Genomic DNA, 21873 nt, shown 5'->3' with positions numbered 1-21873 from the left:
CATGTGCAGGCTAGGCCTGTTATGAGACTGGGGAACCTTCCGCATACAGCACCCCCTTCATCCATCAGCTGGAGCTCAATGCTGGACCCCCAAAGAAAAATTATAGAGTTCCAGGGTCCTTGTTGATTACACAGTGAATCAGTCTATGGTGGGGGGGAGTTCTTCCTCACTAACAGTCAGGGACTCCTTGGGCAAGACCCTTCTCCCTCTTCTTCCCAGCCAACTTCCCCACCATCTGACTACCCCTCGCCACACCGCACTCCACCGCCAGGGCCCTTGCAAGGCACCATGAACCACTGGCCCTGTGGCTTGTGAAACCGTCTGTATCAGTTGTCCTTTTCCAGACTTAGAAGGGGAGATCCGCCAGGACACACAGTCCTGGGCACTTTCACAGAATTTTATGACAATCTGCTGAGTTCATTTTAGTCACTCCATTCAAAAATGTGGAAAGCGAGGCTCAGAGAGGTTAAGTAACTTTCTCAGAGCCACACAGTCCAGCAGCTGGGCTTCAAATCCCAGATCTATATTTACTGAGTCTGGGGAGGTGGCAAAGACGAGGACAGGGAAGCCCCCAACAAAGGAAGGAAACTCCCTGAAAACCTTGCCCTGCGCTCTGATTACTGGATGCTTTACTCGCTCTGAATTGGGCACACAGTCTTCTGCTGCCCCATCCTCTGCATCGTCTGAGTCAGGCCACAGCTTTGGGCTGTGTCACCTTCTCTGGGGCTGCCCAGGACCTAGTCAGGGCCATTTCCAGTGCTTGGGCCTGGAAGGGAGGCATATGCAACTCCCCATCGATCAGCACCCCTCTACTTCAGAACCTTGACTGGAGTCAGGCTTGCAGAACTCAAAGGGTCATAGGAGGTCAGGTACCTATTTTACGATGAGGAGGCCTGGAGAGGAGAAGCAACTTGCCCAAGGTCACCCAGCTGACCAGCGAAGGAGACCAGAATTCAAGCCTCTGGATTCCTGCTCCCTTTTTTGCCTGTCATTAGGGCAGACAGCTGGGGTCCACCAGACCTGAGGTTGGGGTCAACCTGTCGTCCCCTTTTACTTGGTGCTCTTCTTTAACCCACTGCATCTCCAAGGCCCGCCTAGCCCCCTCTTCTCTTCAGCAAAGTGCTCCTCTTCAGCAATGTTCTGAGGGTGCCCAGAACCCCCAATCACTTCCCTATACAGGTCCTTGCCTTCCCATTTCACCCACTCCGATAGTCTCCTAAAGCTCAGGAGCACCCCATTCCCACCTCTTTGAGCTCCCAGCAGCCCAGACGGCAAACTCCATTTCACCCAATATAAGAAGTGTTTATTGAGCATCTACTGTGCACGAAGCTCCGTGTAGGGGATGCGAGGAAGGGGTACAAAAATGAAGGGGATACAATCCCTGCCCTTTTGGTGCTTACAATGTAGGATGGGGATAAATCAGGTTATAGGCTTCCAGGGAGACTCCAAGTGCTGGTGGAGATTTAAAGGGAAAAAAGTGAACCCACTCCCACAGGAAATCTGGGCAGCCTTCATGAAGGAAGCGCATGGGTCTTAAAGGAGGGGTAGGATTTTAACTGGTGGTAAATGAAGGGCATTGAGGAAGAGGAGAATCAAGGAGGAAGGAGCTGGTCTGGAAAAAAACATGGAGACAAGCAAGTTTAGGGAGTATCAGGGCACTGTTACTTGCCCAGTTTGACTGAAAAAATACCCCACATGTTGGGAAGAAGGGAGAACAGACAGGTAGGTTGGCCAGGCTGCGGGTAAGCCAGTCTGAAAAGCCAACACAGCAAAACTGTTTTAAGCAGGGAACCGAAGGGCCTCAGACGTGCTATCCTTCTGTCTTTTTGTTGAGTCAGTCAATAAGTATTTACTGAATTCATAAGTTCCAGAGTGAGGGGTTGAACTCCAGGCTGGGAATTTTCCTTATCCTTCGGGCCTGGAGGGAGGAGGGAAAACAAACAAGTCACCAAGGACATTGTGTCGGTGAGCATACAACCCAGTCATCTCAGAGGAGAGGGGAGGTCCCGAGGTGGGGCTCTCAGAACAATCTGTGTGTCCACTGTATGGGGAGGAGGTGGAGAGTGGAGAGGGAAGGTAATCTGAGTGCTTGGAACGTCTCCCCTCTGGATTCATGATGTCATAAAGCTGCCCAGCCTGATCTGCAGAGACACCACGGACCACCCAGCTGCTCATCCCTGTACAGGAATGAGGTCCTCTGCTCTGGCCTAAGAACAAAGAGCGGGGCTGGGTTCCCCAACTTGGGCTCCACAGAGCACAGCAACAGTGCCTGGTCTCTGACTTGGAGGTGGCGGTGGGGCGGTGCCCCTGATCTACATTTCTGGGACAGTCCCATCTAAGCGAGGGGTCCTCACTTAGGACCACTCCATGGAACCCTCAGGCAGCCCGATCCTTCCTTCTGCAGGCTGGACACTGCTGGGCACAGAGATACTGTGGCCTCTTTCCCAGACATTCTCTTTTTCTACAGGGCCCTTCCCATGGATTCCTGATCCACCTAAATGCAGGACCCTCCCCTACAGTCGACTCTTTTGCCCCTCAGTCTAATGAAGGGCCAGGGCTGCTCAGGGATTCAGAGAGATGGCTTCGAAGTGGCCCTGGGGCACAGGGGTGCTCATGGTCAGCCTGAGGACCCTATTAGAGAACGGTGTGTGAAAGCTCAGTCTCTCAATGGCCTGGCCTGGAAGGGTAACTCTGTAGGGTCTAAATCCTCCCATCACTGGGGCAGGAGTCCTTGGAGAGGGAGGACCTACCTGGTTTGGGGAAAGAAACCATCCCCCAGGCTGCCCTGACAGCCAGAAGCCACAAGAGGGCAGTGTTGGCTACAGAGACTGAAATTCTCCAGGGAACAGGCTGCTTCTTGGAAGCCCCTACCCTTTTTGTCTCTCCTGGGGGACTTGCTGTCCTGGCGGCCCCGACCTTTTCACCTCTTTGACTTCCCATAGTGTCTGCTGGGAGGTCCAAACAAGAAGGCCAAGCCCCCAGGAGAAAATCCATCCTACTCTTAGAAGGGGCTTAGGAAGAGATGGACAGCCTGGCATCTGGGAAGGAGCCCTGAACTTGAAGTCCAGAGACAGCCTCTGCATAAGTGAGCAGTGCACTTGGGGTTGCTGCTCTCCTAATTTCTCAGAGCCTCAGTTTCAATTGAGGGCTCGGGATAGGCTTGTAGATTCCCTAAGGTCCTTTGCAGCTCTAGATTTTGAGTCTGAGTCAGCGGCTGTCCTTGAGAGGCATCTCTAGCCAGGGCCCTGACAGCTTGAATGATTCAGGGCCCCAGGGGCAGGGGCCAGGTGCAGGAAATAGCAGTGGGCACTTCTACTTTCCACAAACCAGGTCATTCCACCGGGAATCACAGTCAGGAAGAAATGCACTGCTGGGACTGGGAAGGAGCCCCAGAAAGAGCTCCCCTCTAAGCACTCCAGCGGACTGATTTGTATATGACTGTCAATAGGAGAAAGGCTGGAGGTGGCCTGAAGGATGTCACCTGCTAGGCTCCGGCTACCCAAAAAGCCTGGGGCCACGTTGGGCTGCCTAAAGTGGAGATGGGAGAAAGCCTAGATCCCTTCCTCCCAGGCCTTTGTGCCCTGGACTCCCCAGCAGTCATCCCCCCCCCCCCACCCATTGCTCTGACCCCTGCTTCCAGCTCCCTGCCCATACCCTCATCCCCAGGAAGCAGCACCCAGAGCCTGGATTCCAGGGGAAGGTCCTCACGCAGGCCCAGACAAGTCTCTTTGACCCCAGCCATTCTCATGAGACCTGTAATTTCACACCAGGCCCCTGGACACATGGGCCAGCACCTACCCTGATGGGGCATCTGATCTGGCTCCTGGGGCCCAGCTCTACCCAGCACAGGGTGTGTCCTGCTTCTTGGATCGCAGCCCCTTTCTTCCCCATGGCCCCATTTCTCCCTTTCCTGTCTCTTCTTTGGCTTCCCTCTTCTGATCTCCCTCAAGAATTTGCTCTCTCCAAGTCCTGGGCCGTCTTCACCATGGGCCTCTGCTGCCCACCTCTCTGTTTCTTTGCCTCAGTGAACACCTTTCCCTTTCCAGCTCTCTCCACCCTCACGCCCTCCTCTGCAGTGCGCACATTGAGAATCCGATCCATCCTTCTCTGGACTGCGGGTATAAATAGCAGAGGGAGGCCGGGCCGGGAGCCAAACTTGCTCGCAGCCTCTTCCTTACAGTCCCAGTGTTGGGCATCCAGGATCAGGGCTGGGGAGGGACCCAGGCAGGGGCAAGGGGTCGGAGGTTTGGGATTGAAGGCCGCTGTACAGAGTGACAGACACAGATGGAGGGGTGTGATGGCACCCTGGGAATCCAGGGCTTCCCCTGCAGCCCAGGCTCTCCCCACTAGCCTCTCCACCACTGGCATGGTGACTGAGTCCCTGCTTCTACTGCTAGAGAAGGAGCTCTGGTCAGGAGACTCCCTGGGGCCACTGGAGGGCCCTGCCCCCTCCTCCAGGGCGCAGATGCTTGGGCCCAGGTGGCTTCCAGCAGCCAGCAGCTGGGGACCAGAGTGGAAGTGGTCCCCTCAGGAAACAGACTGCACTCTCACCCCAACCAGCTCCCCGGCCTAATTAGACACCGGAACGGGCATTGATCGTCCCTGAGCTCATTATGTCACAGCTGGGGAACAGCTGGCCAGTTTTTTCCAGGCCATTAGCTGCACCATGAAGTGAAGAGAGGGAAGGGGGCGCGCAGGCATGATCAATACCCCGTCTGTCTGGGGTGGGGGGGGACGCGGCCCGTAGCAGTCTCCTTCGGCACTCGCTGGCATGTGTGTCTCTCCAGGCCTGGGCTGCCAGGAGCTGAGCTCCTTGGAATGCTCCTACAGAAGCCCAGCTCCTTCCAGCCTGGGGTAACCAACCCGTGGCTCCCGAGCTGACCCTGACCAGGCCCACTGGTACCCTCGAAGTCTCCTCCTCAGGGCATTAATGAGGTAGGAGAGAGGTTCGGGTTTCCCATGTCAGTCTCAGAGGAGACCTTCAAAGTCCAGCTTCTCTCCACCCCCACAGCAAGATGACACCACCTGCAGCTGCTTCTGCTGGCCCCAGGCCCACCTCTCCATGCCTCTGGGTTCAGCGGGGTCTGGTTTCCTGTGGAGTAGGGAGATGGCAGGGGAGACTCTGATCCTTAGGGGATGGGGGTGGGGTGGGGGGAGGAGGGAGCAAAGGGGTGATAGTTCTCCTTCTCTTTCCCTCTCCTCTTGGACCGGGGAAGCAGGTCAGCTAGGCGGCACCCAAGCAGGAGGAAAACTATCCCCACGGCCTGACCCCAGGAGGCCCACTGTCAGAGGCGAGTTCGGGGTGAAGGGAACTGGTTTTTTATTTATGGAGTCATAAAGTGTCAAGGCTGGAGGAGACCTCCAAAATATCCTGAGCTACCCTCCAGAGGGAGGAAGCAAGCTCTAATATGCATTAAGCTCTCCTCTGCCTGGCTGACTATGGTCAAGGGCTGCTAGTTCTCTTTGTTCCTCTCCTGCTTGTTCTGTACTGAGCTCTAACCTACCCCGAGGTCTCTCGGGCACATGTCCTCAGAGAACACATGGAAGCTTCACTCACCAGCAGAGTCCTGAAGACTGTCGGACTCCAGACTCTCCTCCCCCCTGCCTCCATCCCTGCCCCCAGCCCCACCACGGGGGTAGGGGGCTGGGGGGTGGGGAGCCCCAATTGTGGGAAGTCCTGTTGGGTCCAGATACAGAGTTCCTGGGCAGTTTCCCTGCCCTGCTGAACAGAGGCCCCGACATGCTCTCTGCACCCCAGATGTAACATGGTAGCCTTGGTTTCCAGAATCAGCAGTTGATAGAGCATAAGAGTGAGAAGTTCTGATTTCCAGACTTCCTGCTGGCCGCGCTCCAGCCCTGAAGAGCTTGCAGACTGATAATAATAAAAAGTACAGAAAAGGCAAAAGGGCCCTTAAAATGTACTCCTCGTGTTACAGATGGAAAAAACTGTGCCCCAGTGAGGAGAAGTGAAGCTTCACTGGTTAAGGCAAATCCAAGACAGGTTTGCCAATGACCAGATGGTTGGCTGGTCCCATCTCACCCTAGGACCTCAGCTCTAGGTTCCAAAAGCCACTGATCAAAGTCTAGTGGGTCACCCTTAACCCATCCGGCATGTCCCAACAAACCCAACAAATCTGTCTCTAACACACCCAGAGTGCATCCTCTTTCTCAGGGCTCTCAGAACACAGAGGTGACCTGGGGCCCATCAGAATGCTCCTTGATCACCCATTACTACCAGAAGTAGCCCCTTCTCCGCCGAGCCTCCATCAGGTCAGGAGCTGCTGCTCCAGGGATCAAGCCAAAACTAGCCAGGCTTTGCTGTGTCTGATGTTCATCTGTCTGTCTGTCCATCTGTCTGGGTCCAAACAGCGCTTAGGGCAGAGGGAGGCTAGTGATAACAGGGGTCCCCTGGAACTTCCTCCAGCCTGATTCACTGGGATGGAGTGAATTAGAAGAAATTAAGCATTGCTCCTTCTGCTGACATTGTGAGGAAGGAAAGGGACTATAGGAACTAGAAGATGATGCAGCAGCTGGCCTGGGTATTAGAAAGGATGCTAGATGAGCTCTTGGGGACAGCTTCCCCAAGCCACTAGCAGGATAGCCCCATCCTCACTCTCTTCTCTCGTGGCTCCAGACAGGGAGTGACATCCGTAAGCAGCAGGTGCAAAGACCCCCAAAACCCTGTGTTTTTCCCAAGACTATGTGGGTGAAGGGGGTGGCCGGATGGGCTGGAGAGGAACTCCAGCAAAGGAGACTTTGCAGTGGACCACTGTGGAAGCAAGTTTGCTGCGAGCAGAGCAAGAGAAAAGCAGTGCACCAAGGTCAGCAAAGGGTCATGGAAAGGTAGTGAGAGAGGAGCCAGGGACAGACCATCTGTAGTCAGAGTGTCACAGGAAGGAGGGCCATCGTTAAAGTCCTGGCTTGAGGTCCCACTGGTGTCATTTATTAGCTCTGTGGACTGGGGCCAGTCCTGGCCTCTTGGACCGTCAGCTTTCCCTGATCTGTGAAAAGGTACAGGGAACAATGAGAAGCGTGGGTTGCTGCTCTAAGGCCCTCACGAGGAAGGTCAGTGGTATTGCCATCAATGGTCCTCTTTCCTAGGTGCCTCTGTTCTCAGTCCATTAGAAGAGCAATCTTTTTGAGAATAATAATGTCATGATGGTAACCAAGTGAATAAGATGAAGTGAAAGAGATGTCAGGCCCCAAGGGGGAGTTTTGCAAGCCTCAATCATAGTTTGCTGAGAGAAAGCAGATACCACTAATGATTATATTTGTATAACATGTTTTATAACTTTCGAAGGATGGTTCCATGTACTATTATTTAAGCCACATGGCATTTTTGGGAGGCACATACAATCATCTGAGGCTTGGAGAGGTGGAGCGCCCCGTTTTTCCAGATCACTCAACTACTAGGTGACAAGCTCAGTCATTTATCCCAAATCCGGTGTGCTTTCAATAACACTATTGCTTCTCTCCTCCCGTGAACTTCCACCCCCACCCAGGGTCTCTCCTGCCTCAGAACAAAGGCACACATGTTCTTCCTGCTATACTCCTGCCCTATACCACATACTACTACAGCCTATGATGTTTTTAACTTTTGATTTTGAAATAATTTCAAACATATAGAAAAGCAGCAAGAAGGGTACCAAGAACTCCTCCATGCCTTTCGTTGAGTTCCTTGATTTATGTTTCCTTTTTACGCTTCCTTCATTGCTAGTACGACTCACACCTACCCTCCTGCTGTCTCTGCCCCTCCTTTCACATACATACGTATGTAATTTCTGAACCACTTGAGGGTGAGTTGCAGGTATGGTGCCCCATTAGCTCTTTTTTTTTTTTTTTTAAAGAAAAGATTTTACTTATTTATTTGACAGAGAGAGAGAGAGAGATCACAAGTAGGCAGAGAGGCAGGCAGAGAGGGGGGAAGCAGACTCGATCCCAGGACCCTGAGATAATGACCTGAGTCAAAGGCAGAGGCTTAATCCACCGAGCCACCCAGGTGCCCCACCCCATTAGCTCTTAACTCCTCAGTATATATTTCTTAAAAACAAAGACATTCTCCCACATAACCACAGTACAACAATTACAATCAGGAAACTAACACCAAGACAAAACTCCCATCTATTCCAGAGAACCCCATCCAAACTATCACTTGGCATTCTAATGTAAGATAGTGCCTTCCCTTCTGCCCATTTATTTACTTGTATCTATATTAATTCATCTGTTTCCATGCATTGAGTTACAACCTAATGATAAAATTATTTATTTTGACACTTCGGTTGTCCCAGTCTTGGCCAGTAGGTAACCCTTCTATATATTTTTGACAGGTTCCCATCATTCTGTGAGCACATCCTTACTTTGTAGCACAAACAGATGTTCCAGGCTCATCTAGTACTTTCCAGGCTGATCAGTCCTGGTTCTTTGTAGTGGAAAATGATATTTAGAAGCCAAGATCTGGGTGCTTGGTGTCCTCACTGCTTTTGGGTTATCACTGTCTCTAGGACCTCATAGCAGACGAGACATTTATTTCTAGCAGAGCTAGAAATAAGGAAAGACGACAGGAAAGGCACACTTATAGTTTTTTTTTAAAGGATTAGATTTATTGAAGAGCTTGTCTTCATCACACATTGAAATCAACTCCACATTCATTCATATAACCTAAAGATAGCTATTTCAATAACAGACCACTTTTAATGTGTTCAATCAAGTTATGGGCCAATATTTATGAAGTTCTTTCTGGATGAATCTGAAAAACAGATTATAACATGTGTGCATTCATTCTGCATCTCTAAAGCTCTCTCACAATCTGTTTTATATCCATGTTAACTTAGGGAGATGATAATACAGAAGCCCCTTGCCCTTACTGATAAGTTTGGAAACAAAACTTCAAAGAAGGTGTGTTTACCAAACCATTTTCTTTTACCTTTTGCGTGCCTTGCTTGACTACATTTCCTAGCCTTCCCGGTGGTCAGAGATGGTCACATGACTGAGTTCCAGCAAGTGGAAGGTGGGCAAAATTGATGAACCCCACTTCCAGACCAGGCCCATAAAACCTTCCACACGACTCTGCATGCTCCCTGTCTCTACCCCCATCTGCTGACTGAATACAGGGAATCCAGTGGAGGATTCCAAAGCCTGTAGCAGGTAGAAGAGCCACAGGATGAACAGTGCTGGGTACCTGAACCATCACATCAACTGAAGGCCATCAACTGCACATTGGTATTAAATTATCACAGGAGTGAGAATATCCACTTCTATTGTGATGAGCCACCAAGACTTGGGGGTTGTAAGTTACATCAGCTGGGTCACCCTAACCAATACAGAAAGTAAACGAGTAGTCCAAATTTACCCTTTAGAAGCAATGAAGCTGGCTGATTCAGTTGCAGAATGATCTCAGGGTTGTAAGTTCCAGCCCCACATTGAGGGGGGGGGGGATTACTTAAAAATAAAATCTTTGGGGGGGGGGGAAGCAATGAAGTATAACGTTCAATGAAACCTTCTGATCCCTACCTGAGGGTTCTTCCCGTCAGATATGGCCAAGCATGCACTTGACACCTCAAGACATTGTAACTCTATCTTTTAGAATCTCTCACTATTCTAAAAGTGACATTTTCCTCCTTTGCCCAAGTATATTGCTAGCACCCCCCACCCCACCCCACTCCTCCCTTTTCTTTCCCCAAGGGAACTGTGGCCCAGAGTTTGCTCTTTCATGGGTTTACCTTTATCAGATGGAAACATCTGGTTTGTCTAACACCTGATCTCCGGCAGAGAGCATCTTATTGACCCCGCAGAGCTGAGTATTCCCAGTGAAAGGGACAGCCCTTTTAAATTTCCTATAAGCAGATTCTGTGGTTGGTGTGGAGGTAGGGAGGTCTGGTAGTCTTGGGATGAACCAAAATCCCTGGGGTGCAAGTTGATTTCTTCCTCTGAACACAGTAGGCCAGCAGTAGTATGGGTCACCTCCACATCCTGCTTTTCACAGGCTGATAATTGCTGGTTCAGCAAGTTAGCCCAGCCCAGGCTGCTAGAAATTTAAACTTTCCCAGAAAGGATGTTCCTCACCCCTCTCCTTTAGGCACGACGTGTTTTCAAGTTTTGAGAGAGTGAGAGAAGTCAGGTAAAGTGGTGCAGGGAAGGTGGGGAACTATGCAGTTTTACAGAGGGAAGGAAAACTCAGCCTGGAAATGTGGACACAAGAGACATCAGGAGATTTCCTAATATCACGGTCCAAATTACAGAGTCCGAGTCACACAGGCCTATTTCTGAGTTAGCCAAAGCCCCGAAGGTCGCCTCACCTTCCATTCATAGAGAGGGAATCAAGGACCAGAGTGATGAAGGAGCCCATCCAAGGTCACAGAGGTAGTCAGGGCTAGGACTAGAACCCAGACCTTTCAAGTCCCAGATCAGCGCTCTTTGCACTTTTCTTCTCTGCTTGCCTGTCTGATGGGAGCCTCTCAGTTCTAATGGTTGGAGAGCAGATGTAATTAGGATACTAAGTGCTGAAGAGTGTGTTCCCTAAGGACCTATCTTTCCATGACCTTGGCCAACCCCCAAGCCTCCCTGAAAGCCTTTCCCAGCTTCTCCCATCACCCACCAGGGTCTGACACAAACAGTCTTTCTGGGGTGAGTCTCTCAATTCCAAGGTGAAGCGGGAGTGGGAACATCTCTAGTTAGAACTCCAGAGTGTCTGGGAAGGGAAAGTCTCCAGACTGGAAAGGCATGGAAATTTCCCTGAACCCAGAAGCCTGCTTGGAATAGTATCAGCAGCCGCATCTCCACTCCAGCCTGGCCTTGTTAGTGAGGCAAGCCACAGTCAGGAGATAATTAGCTTGCTGTTATTTATTCCCCACACTAATCAGCAGCCCACTGCTTGCACAGTGGAGAGGGCTCCCGCCCTCAGAGCTGTGGGGGTTCTCAGGGACCTTTAGTTACCAGCCAGGAAACAAGTAGCAGACAAAGGGCTGGGGAGAGGGGGAGAGGGAGGAGGAGCCCCTGACCACAGGACTGGGGAACCGCAGGCTTCCGCAGGGCGCACACTCTCCCTGGGGAGAGGCAGACCTGGGATCACCAGGAGCCCCAGGCAGTGCGACACCCCTCTCCGTTTTGTTCTTGGGTTTGGGCTCTGGTCAATAAAGGGCGGCTGGCCTTCAACTCCGTGTTCTGCCTCACTACAGTCAAATTGCCTTTTTCCAAGGCGACTTTCAAAAAAAAAAAAAAGATGACATTTATAAAAGCCTGCTGAGTGGTGACCTTGGTGGGAGGGAGAGAGGGCGGGTATACCGTCCTTGGAAGCAGGCAAAGAAAATAAAAACCCAGAAGGAAGGAAATGCTGTCAAACCTCAAAGTTTTTGGAACAATCACGGGAGAGATGGCTGTAGGTTTGAGGACAGACGCTGTGTGCTCATTGGCACCAGCTCCTGCCTCCCTCCTCCTTACCAGCACATTTTCACCTACAGTCCCAGTCTTTCCAGCCCAAGGAGGAGACCAAAGGTGCTCCATTCAAATAACAATCGCTGGGTAGGGCTCAGACTATGACTTGATAACTTCCCGAGGTACTGAATCTTGGATCAGTAGCAGTTGCACAGTGTCTCTATAGGACAGTCTAGGAGGCTGCCATATGGTTGGAAGGTGGGGAGTAAGGGGAGGTGAAAGGTTTGTCCTGAAGCTATGTTTGCGTAGCAGCACGCTGGGATTGTTTTCCATATATTTTACATCTGTTTGGAATGGTGTAGATAAAGCCTTTCCACATCTTTTCTTGTCCCCAGTTGCCACACAGAGGACTTAGGGGGCATCTGGTCAACCTCTGCCCTTAGGAAGGAGTCCTCACCAGTTCGCTTAATTCTGTCCTCTGGCCTCCTACCTTTTTATACATGGGCTCATATGTCGCCTGTAACTATGTATTGTGACCACTTGTGTCTCAGTTTCCTTCACCAAACCCTGACACTTGAGAACAGAGACAGTTTCTTATGTGTCTACCTCAGTATTGCATTTTTCTATTCCTAAACACTCACAGGAGTTTTTGCTATATGTGAATGAGGTGTGTGTGACTGAATGGATGAACACACACATGAAAGGACGTCTGTGCGGAGTAGTCATCCTTCCCCTGCTTGAATGTTTCCTGCAATGAGGAGATCATTACCTCAAGATGGAAATAATCCATTATGAGACATTTGAAATGTCAGAGGATGTTTCTGCCCATGGGATAGAAATCTGCTTTTCTGACACTTTTACCTGGTAGCACAGTTCTTCCCTTTAGAGGCCCAGAAGAGGTCCTCCACCTAGGATTCCACGGATGAGCTTCTTGAGATCCCTGTTCCAAGAAATATGTGTAAAATTGTGTGTGTGTGCCCTTGTGCTTAGGGAAGGGAATCCATTTGTTTCACAAAGGAGTCTGTATCCCCAAATTTTACAGCCACTCTGCATTTGCTTACTCCCTCTTCCTCATGAAAATGTACACTAGACAAATCAAGTGGCCTCAAAATGCTTGCTTTTGTAGACTTTTCCCTCCTTACTTTTCCAAAGAAAGCAGATCCCCCAGTTGTTATGTGTCCTGAACAAAATTAACTCGCTACTCTAACCTCAGATGATTGGATGGGCGTCAACTCACATACTCAAGTTGACCACGTATGGGTGGGGCACACAGGAGGCCAAAGGAAAGGGCTTGATAGGAATTCTGCTCAAAAGGGTTCTCCATATTGATGGCAGCAATCAGACTCATTTAAAGCCTTTTACAGGGGATATACACATCCTACTGGTACCCACAGAAGGTGGGTACATCTGCAGTGACAAACCTCTTTCTGCCTTCTTTTTTTTTTTTTAATTTTATTTATTTATTTGACAGTCAGAGATCACAAGTAGGCAGAGAGGCAGGCAGAGAGAGAGGGGGAAGCATGCTCCCCACTGAGCAGATAGCCCAGTGCGGGGCTCAATCCCAGGAGCCTGGGATCATGACCTGAGCCGAAGGCAGAGGCTTAACCCACTGAGCCACCCAGGCGCCCCTCCCTAGTTACAATAAACCTCTCTGTGGGGGGTCCTACAAACAACCTGTCTTCTAAAAACTATGAGGTATGAGTCTTTGTGGAACCCTCCGACTTTTCAAAGTGGTTATTATGACTTCCTCCCAAAGTAGAAGGTCTCATTGTTAAGCCATCCCTCATATATGAGCTACCAAAGAATTTATATCCATTCTCATTCAATCCTCAGGAAACTCCTGTAATAGTGGTTCTCAAATTTGGGGGTACCAAGAATCACTGGGCTTCATCTTACATAGATTTCCCAAGCCCCCATCCCCAGAGGTTCTAAGTAAATCTGAGGTGGGCCTTGAAATACTCTTTTTCATCAGGTTCCTTGGAGATTCTGAGGCAAGCAGTCTGAGGTCCACAAAAGGTGAACACTGCCCTAAAGGGTAATGTTTCCAAAGTGTCCTGATGATCAAAATGATTCCCAGACTCCTCTCATGAGATTTCCCGTTCCATGGATCAGAGGCTCTGGAATCTGTACCTTTTATAGGGCAGGTATTACAGCTTCCATTCTGTATGAGAAACCCGAGGCCCAGAGTAACTGATCCACAGCCATTACAACTAGTTGATGACAGGGGTGAGACTAGAACCCAGCTCTCTTGACACTCAGTCTAATGCTCTTTCTACTGGGCCACAAAGGTCATACCGCCTACCTAGAGTCCTGACTGTAAGAGGAAATTGATAGATGTTTGCTAAATTGAATCGAACCCACATACATACATTCAGGGTGCTAGAGGGAAGAAAGGATTTCTAAAGCCTATTTGTATCCCACTCCACCCAGCCTCCCCCCAAGGCAGACCTAGGGGTTCAACAGATGTTTGTGAGAGAATGCCTGATGATAGGGTTACTGGGCTATAGACCATGCCATCAGCTACCTCTGGCTGTGCTCCAGACTATAAAGGAGCTGTCCAGAACGGAACTTGATACTCAGCTATGGTCTGACATGGAGCTTCTTTGCGGTTTTAAAGGAACTGCTGCCTGTTCTGGAAAGCTGGACCTTGCCCTTCCTGCTGGTCTGCTGTGTTCTCGCCCAACTAATAGGAACTGACTGTTCTGTTGCTGACCCTGGGCCCTTCTCAGCTGCCTCAGTTTCCAGCATAGCTTTCTATTCATGGAATTCTGCTAGGCCTCTTGGGACACCTGGGTAGCTCAGTTGGTTAAGCATCCAATTGTTGCCCAGGTCATGATCCCAGGGTCCTGGGGTGGAATACCGCATCAGGCTCCTTGCTCAGTGGGGAGTTTGCTTCTCCCTCTGCCTGCTGCTTCCCCTGCTTGTGCTCCCTGTCCTCTCTCTCTATCTCTCTCAAATAAATAAATAAAATCTTAAAGAAAAGAAAAGAAAGAAAGAAAGAATCCTGAACAAGGACAAAGTATGCAGCCCACTCCTACCCCCTCACATTTATAGAGCACCTACTGCATGTTAAAGGCCTTATTAGGTACATGAACTCAATGAATCCCCACAATAACCCCATTAGGCAGGTCTTCTTATTGTGCCCATAAGTAATAGCTCAAGTTGCAGAGTAAGTGGCAGAACTAGAACATAATCCCAAGAAGCCTGGCTCCAGAGACTGTACTCTTAACCACAGAGCCACATGCCCTCTCCAGGTTAACTCAGCCCTGGTGTGAACCAGCTTGTGAACTTGACTGCTAAGGTGTCTTCTAGGCCTGGTGGTCTAAATTTCTGTCATTATGGGTAAGGGGCCAGACTGTCTAACATTATGATTATTAGCCTTGGAATCAGCTAAGAATAGTTTATGAGGTTGAAGAGTGAAATTTCAAGTATAAACGAATAGCTAGGGGCACCTGGGTGGTTCAGTCATTAAGCATCTGCCTTCGACTCAGGTCATGATCCCATGATCCTGGGATGGAGCCTCTAATCAGGCTCCCAGCTTGGCGGGAAGCCTGCTTCTCCCTCTAGCATGCTTCCTGCTTGTGTTCCCTCTCTTGCTGTCTCTCTCCGTCAAATAAGAAACAAACAAACAAATGAATAGCTGAAGACTCAAAATGCATGATTAAAGGAAAAAGATTAACGCAGAGACTTAATCAAATGGCCTTAGGTAAGGGAGAAAAGTTAACAGTAAACTTAACATTTTGTTTATAATCCTTCCCCAAATTACAAAAGCACTGACTTCCTAAACTAGAATATTAACTTCCCAAATGTATACGAACTAATCAAGGATTCCTATGATAAGAACTTGCTATTAAGTCTCACATTAGTTAGAATTTAATTTTAGGTATAAAGCCTTTAGTAATCCAAGGAGAGGACCTCAGCTACAGGAAAATGAAATATTTCCAGACTGATCACAAAACTTGCTTTTTTTTTTTTTTTTTTTTAAAGATTTTATTTATTTATTTGAAAGCAAGAGAGAGACAGCGAGAGAGCTGGAGAATGAGCAGGCAGAGAATGAGCAGGCAGAGGCAGAGGGAGAAGCAGGATTCCCGCTGAGCAGAACCCTGGGATCATGACCTGAGCAGAAGGCTTAACCGACTGAGCCACCCAGGCGCCCCTGATGACAATACGTGTTAATGAAAAATGTCCTAAACTCCCTTTGGAGGACCTCCTGGTTACGCAGGTCCACATGGCAGGAACTCTGGGGGAGTCTTATTTATAACACTGCCCTGAAACGAAGTCTTCCATCCCTGGGGCGACTGGTCAGCTGCAGGGTGAAGGTAGTGGTGGAACCCCGCCCCTGAAGGCTGAGATAACATTTTGTATCAGGAATTTATTTGTCAGAAATATTTCAAAGACACATCTACCTGATGACTCAGTGCTGGGTTATTTAGAGACATCCATATGTGAGTGTCAAAAGTCAAGAGAATGTTGGTGATTTAGCCATCAGGCATGATCACTTGCCTACTGAAGGAGAATAACCCTGATCAAGAGCATGAGCTGTAAATTGAACAAACTGCCTTTGGATTTATTTGACAAGCCTGAAAAGCCCAGGGCCCTGAAAGGGGTCTATGGCACACCTCCACCGGCACCCTGCCTAGAGTTAACACCCATATCCTTGGGGTTTCTCCAGATCAAGTGGAGCTTCGAGGCACGTGGGCAGGGTTGAGGGGGGAAAAGGGTAAGGAGTAGGAAAAAAAGGGAGTCAGATGTCAGTTGTCCAAAAAGAGGAAACACTCGGCTCCTGGGAAGTAAATAATGGGAGGGCACACTAAGGGGCAGATTAAGAGGTTAAAAGCATCAGTGAAATGAGTGGGTGGGCTGGGAGGATGGCAATAGGAATCCTCCAAACTGAGCACCTTCAGGGACAAACCAAAAAGGGAAACATCGGTGAACTGCTAGCTATAGATACAGAAAGGGCTCAATGCAAAGCTAAGAGCTTACAATTTTGCCCTTTAAGCAATACTTCACAAAGGGACCCCTCCCAGAAATAGCTTAATTTTAGAGCCCCCTCTTTTTGGAGACCCTCCAAGAATTACAAAAATGGTGCTGATAGTAGTAACACCACTGCGGTTCTCCACAAAGTATAAGAATGTTTAAAATTTTTTAAAAAGATTTTTTATTTATTCATTTGAGAGAGAGAGAGCAAGAGCATGGGTGAGGGGAGGGTCAGAGGGAGAGGGACAAACAGACTCCCTGCTGAGCAGAGAGCCCAATGAGGGACCCGATCCCAGGACCCTAGGATCATGACCTGAGCCAAAGGCAGATGCTTAACTGACTGGGACAGCCAGGCACCCCAAAAATGTTTACAATTTAAATTTTTTTTTTAAGTTTAAATCTTTTTTAAAATTTGTAAATATTTTAAAATTATAAACAATAAACCAGTGAAGAAGATCTTGTAAATCACCTTGAATGTATGCTCCAAACAGGCAATACCCGAGAATTTGGGAACAGGGCAGATAACTGGGCAAGGTAATTTATACACATGTTGACAGCAAGACCAAGGGATCTCCTGACTCTAATGGGAAAAAACTAGGATTTTTTAAAAAGGTAATATCTACAAATGATAAAGCACTTTCACGAACGTTGATTCATTTGATCCCTAAAATAACCTTATGAAGTAAGCTCAAGTGCTGTTATTGTTCCCATTTTACAGATAATGGAATGAGATTTAGTAGAATAAAGTGAAATACCCAAAGTCACACAACTGGTATAGAGCTATGATTTGTCGGAGCCCAGATCCTATGCTTAGCCTTATTTCCACATCAGGCACTAAGACTAACATATAATAAATGCACTAATTTAGTGCAATTATTTACTAATGTTAATTCAACAAACACATTTTGAGTGCCTACTACTAGCCAACCCAGGGCAAATCCCTGATATCAAGGAGCTTACAATCTAATGGAGTTTACAATGCAATCCTTTTTTTTTTTTTTAAGATTTTAAAGTGAGAGTGTGCACACAAATGGGGGAGGAGCAGCAGAGTGAGAGGGAGAAGCAGGCCCCCCACTGAGCAAGGAGCCCAGTGTCTGACTGGGCTTGATCCCAGGAACCTGAGATCAAGACCTGAGCAGAAGGCAAATGCTTAACCAATTGAGCCACCCAGGCGCCCCCTCGTGGAGTCTTTAGAATGGAGTCAAAGGTAGCTTCTTAATAGGGTGCCTTCCACCAGTATTCTCCACTTCTGATTCTGCTGGCCAGTACTATTTATTGAGAAAAGAAAAAACTACTTCTAGTATAGAAAGAAGTAATTCATCGAGTGTCATAACCTGGTAGACCTATCCAACCTCTTTTGCTCAAATACTGAGCTGCCCAAACAATCTTCCAAATTTTATTTAGCAACACTAGGTTAAACCATTCCAGCAAGAGGAAATAAATACCCACTATAAATAACCTGTTTATCCTACCAAGGTCTTCTTTTTGTTGCGAATTAATAGATAGTTATTCTGGTCTAGAAAGCAGCTGTGGGAGAGTTAGCATCAGTCAGTCCTCAGGGCCAGTGCCATCCAGTGGAACTTTTCGTGATTCTGTTCAATAGGGTAGCTAGCCACATGTGGCTATTGAACATTTGAAATGCATGGAGGGAAACTGAAGAGGCGATTTGCAACATTATTTAATTTTAATTAATTCAAATGACCACATGTTGCTAGTGCCTCTGGATTTGAACACCACAGCCCTAGATCCTTGCTACTCAAAGTGTGGTCTGCATCGTCTTATTAGGTTACTAGAAATACAGACTCTCAGGTCCCACCCTAGCCCTCTAGATTCAGAAACTTATGTTAACCAGACCCACAGGTGCTCCGTATGCACATTAAAGTTTGAAAATGGCAGGGTTGCTTCTGGATGAGCTGAAAAATAAAAGGATTGACTGAAAACCATATTTGTGGTAACCTCTCCAAATTGCAGACACCCACACTTGAGACTGGTGTCCAGCATCAAGGGCCTGCTTTCTTTTCTTTTCTTTCCTTTCCTTTTTTCTTTCTTTCTTTCTTTTCTTTTTTTTTTTTTTTTTAAGATTTTCTGTATTTATTTCAAACAGAGAGAGAGTAACAAGAGGTGGGAAGGAGCAGAAGGAGAGGGAAAGAAACCGACTCCACTGCTGAGAGGGAGCCCCACATGGCTGGAATCAAGGGCCCTGGGATCATGGCCTGAGCCAAAGGCTGACATGTAAACAGCTGAGACACCCAGGTACCCCTAGGGGCCTTCTTTCTTTGTATCTTCCTCTCCTTCATTCCTTAAACAGAAAAGGGGAAAGGGAAAGAAACATGGAATATGGGGTCCAAGGAAAGTTAGTGTTGGATAGGGGGTGGGAGATGGGATGGGAAGAGCATGTGATTCTCAGGGATACATATACAAAATAAATGATGAACTTCCCTTGATAATTACTGAATATGGATGACAGGTATATGAGAGTTCATTGTACTATTTTCTCTGCTTCTGTATAACTTGGAAATTTTCAAAATTAAAAAATAGATGTGATTTCAAAGATGATGGGTGTGGGGGCACCCGGGTGGCTCAGTTGGTTATTAAACATCTGTCTGGGGGCACCTGGGTGGCTCAGTGGGTTGAAGCCTCTGCATTCAGCTAGGGTCATGATCCCAGGGTCCTGGGATCAAGTCCTGCATCGGGCTCTCTGCTCAGCGGGGAGCCTGCTTCCTCCTCTCTGCCTACCTCTCTGCCTACTTGTGATCTCTGTCAAATAAATAAATAAAATCTTAAAAAAAAAAAATCTGTCTGCCTTTGGCTCAGGTCATGATCCCAGCGCCCTGGAGTCAAGCCCAGCATCAGGCAGCCTGCTTGGTGGGAAGCCTGCCTCCCTGCTTGTGTTCTCTTGCTGTCTCTCTGTCAAATAAATAAATAAAATCTTTAAAAAAAAAAAAAAAAAGATGGTGTGTGTCCTAACCTCCAAGATGGCCCCCAGTGAGCCTATCCTTCTAGTATTCATGCCTTTGTGTAGTCTTTCATATTGAATCAGGGCTGGTCCGTGAGACCAAAGTGGAAAGAGCAGGCATGACACTAGAGAGGTAGTGATTTCTGCCTTGCTCTCTCTTGGATCTCTAGCTCTAAAGGAAGTCAGCTACCATGCTGGGAGGACACTCAAGCAGACTTGTGGAGAGGACTTTAATAGGAGCCAAGACCTCCTGCCAACAGCCAGCGGTGAGAGCAAGCCACGTGAGCAAGCTTCTGTGGAGTTGGTTTTCTTTTCTTTTCTTTCTTTTTTTTTAAAGACTTTATTTATTCATTTGACAGACAGAGATCACAAGTAGGCAGAGAGGCAGGCAGAGAGGGGATGGGGAAGCAGGCTCCCTGCAGATGCAGGGCTCAATCCCAGGACCCTGGGATCGTGACCTGAGCCGAAGGCAGAGGCTTTAACCCACTGAGCCACCCAGACGCCCCTGGAGTTGATTTTCTAGCCCCAGTCAAGCCTTCCAATACGGCTGCAACTGCCTGAGAGATCTCCAAGCCAGAAGGGGCTGCCAAGCCACACCCGAATCTCTGACCAAAGGAAACTGTAAAAGGCACTCAAATGCATATGATTGTATTAAGCCACTGAGTTTTGCAGTAATTAGTTACGCAGCAATAGAGTACTGAAGCAACTTCATCTCAGCATTTCCTACTCCTTGAATATCCTCTCCGCCTTATCACTAATGCCTCAAATGAATAAGACAAAACCTTTCACACAATGCGTAAACAGGCTAATACCCCTTGAAGAGATAATACATTCACTTAAATTCAAAGTAAAACATATGTGACAGATATAAATTCTTTCTTTTTTTTTTTTAAAGATTTTATCTATTTATTTGACAGAGAGAGAGAGAGAGAGAGAGAGAGATCACAAGTAGGCAGAGAGGCAGGCAGAGAGAGAAGGGGAAACAGGCTCCCCGCTGAGCAGAGAGTCCGATGCAGGGCTCGATCCCAGGACCCTGAAATCATGACCTGTGCCAAAGGCAGAGGTTTAACCCACTGAGCCATCCAGGTGCCCCTAAATTCTTTCTTTTTAAAACTTAGCAAGCTAATAATGTATTGAGACATTCACTTCAGTCTCGCTCCTGCTGTTGTAAGAGACTGGAAAGAATAAAAAGGTAATTTCTCCCTCAGGGTCTACCATCCCAAGAACAGCTATAGTCTTGAGTTATAAGGTCTAAGATATTCTTACATCTCCCTCACTTCATGCCCAGCGCGTGCAACCCCCACCCCCCCGACACACACATACTGGTTAATAGCTTCTTGATGCTAAGAGGCACCAGGGTGGTTCAGCTGGTTAAGCCTCTGCCTTCAGCAGGGGTCATGACCTCAGAGTCCTAGGATCAACCTTGGGTTCCAGGCCCACTGGGGAGTCTGCTTCTCCCTCTGCCCCTCCACCCCACTCATGCACTCTCTCCCTCTCCCTCTCTCTCAAATAAATAAAAAAATCTTAAAAAACAACAACAACAAAAATGCGGCCTCTGGGTGGCTCAGTGGTTTTAGCCTCTGCCTTCTGCTCAGGTCGTGATCTCAGGGTCCTGGAATGGAGTCCAGCATCAGGCTATCTGCTCAGCAGGGAGCCTGCTTCCTCCTCTCTCTCTCTGCCTGCCTCTCTGCCTATTTGTGCTCTCTGTCAAATAAATAAATAAAATCTTAAAAAACACACACAACCCTGCCCCCACCAAAAAACAGCTTCTTGGTGTTAAAGAAGACCACCACCCCAACCTCTCACTCACCAACCCCCCATCCCAGCTTTATCTTGAGGATTAGGTAATAGAGAAAATATGTTGGAATTGCTCCATAACGGGAGGGGAAGGAGCTGGGATTGATTCAAGAAGAGGGCAAGTGGCCAGGCCAACGGGGTGAATGACTTTCCCCAGGCTGGGTAAGATTTCCAAGTTTCCAGAAGTGGAAGCCTGTCCCTGGCTTGCACTGTGTGTGTGTGTGTGTGTGTGTGTGTGTGTGTACTGCAGTGGGGATCACTTCATGGGAAGTCTGGGCAAGTGGGATCCTGGGGCCTGGCTATGCACCCCAGACCACACACCCTTACCTCCACTCCTGCCCATCTGGCTTGCAGACTTTGGAAATGTACCCTTCGGTGGTACCCCAAGGGTGGGGGAATAATAACATCAAGACTGAAATAAACACAAAAACAAGGCTCTTCCCCAAATCCTTCCCCCAAATTTGTGAGACTTCACAGCCCTAGAGAGAAAAGTGGAAGAACCTCAGAACGTGACTAATGAATTTCCCGCCAACACTGACAGGCGGGAGCTGAGCCAGATTGCTTTAATTCGTAGGATTAGAAGACATGTGACGCTTCTTGCCCCGGAGTCAGTTGCCGCGAATTCATTCCAGCTAGACCTAGTTTCCCTGGGAGCGGTTTTGGTAGGTGGAAGGGTGGGGGAGAGTGGAAAGAATTCAAGAAGGTGGAGGAAGTAATAGGGGACCTAGGGGTCAGAATCCCCTCCTGCTGCTTTCGGTCCCCAGGTCCCGCCC

The sequence above is a fragment of the Mustela lutreola genome, chromosome 10, assembly GCF_030435805.1.
Source record: "Mustela lutreola isolate mMusLut2 chromosome 10, mMusLut2.pri, whole genome shotgun sequence".
In the NCBI taxonomy this organism is placed as follows: domain Eukaryota; kingdom Metazoa; phylum Chordata; class Mammalia; order Carnivora; family Mustelidae; genus Mustela; species Mustela lutreola.
Note: the sequence above shows the minus strand (reverse complement) of the source record.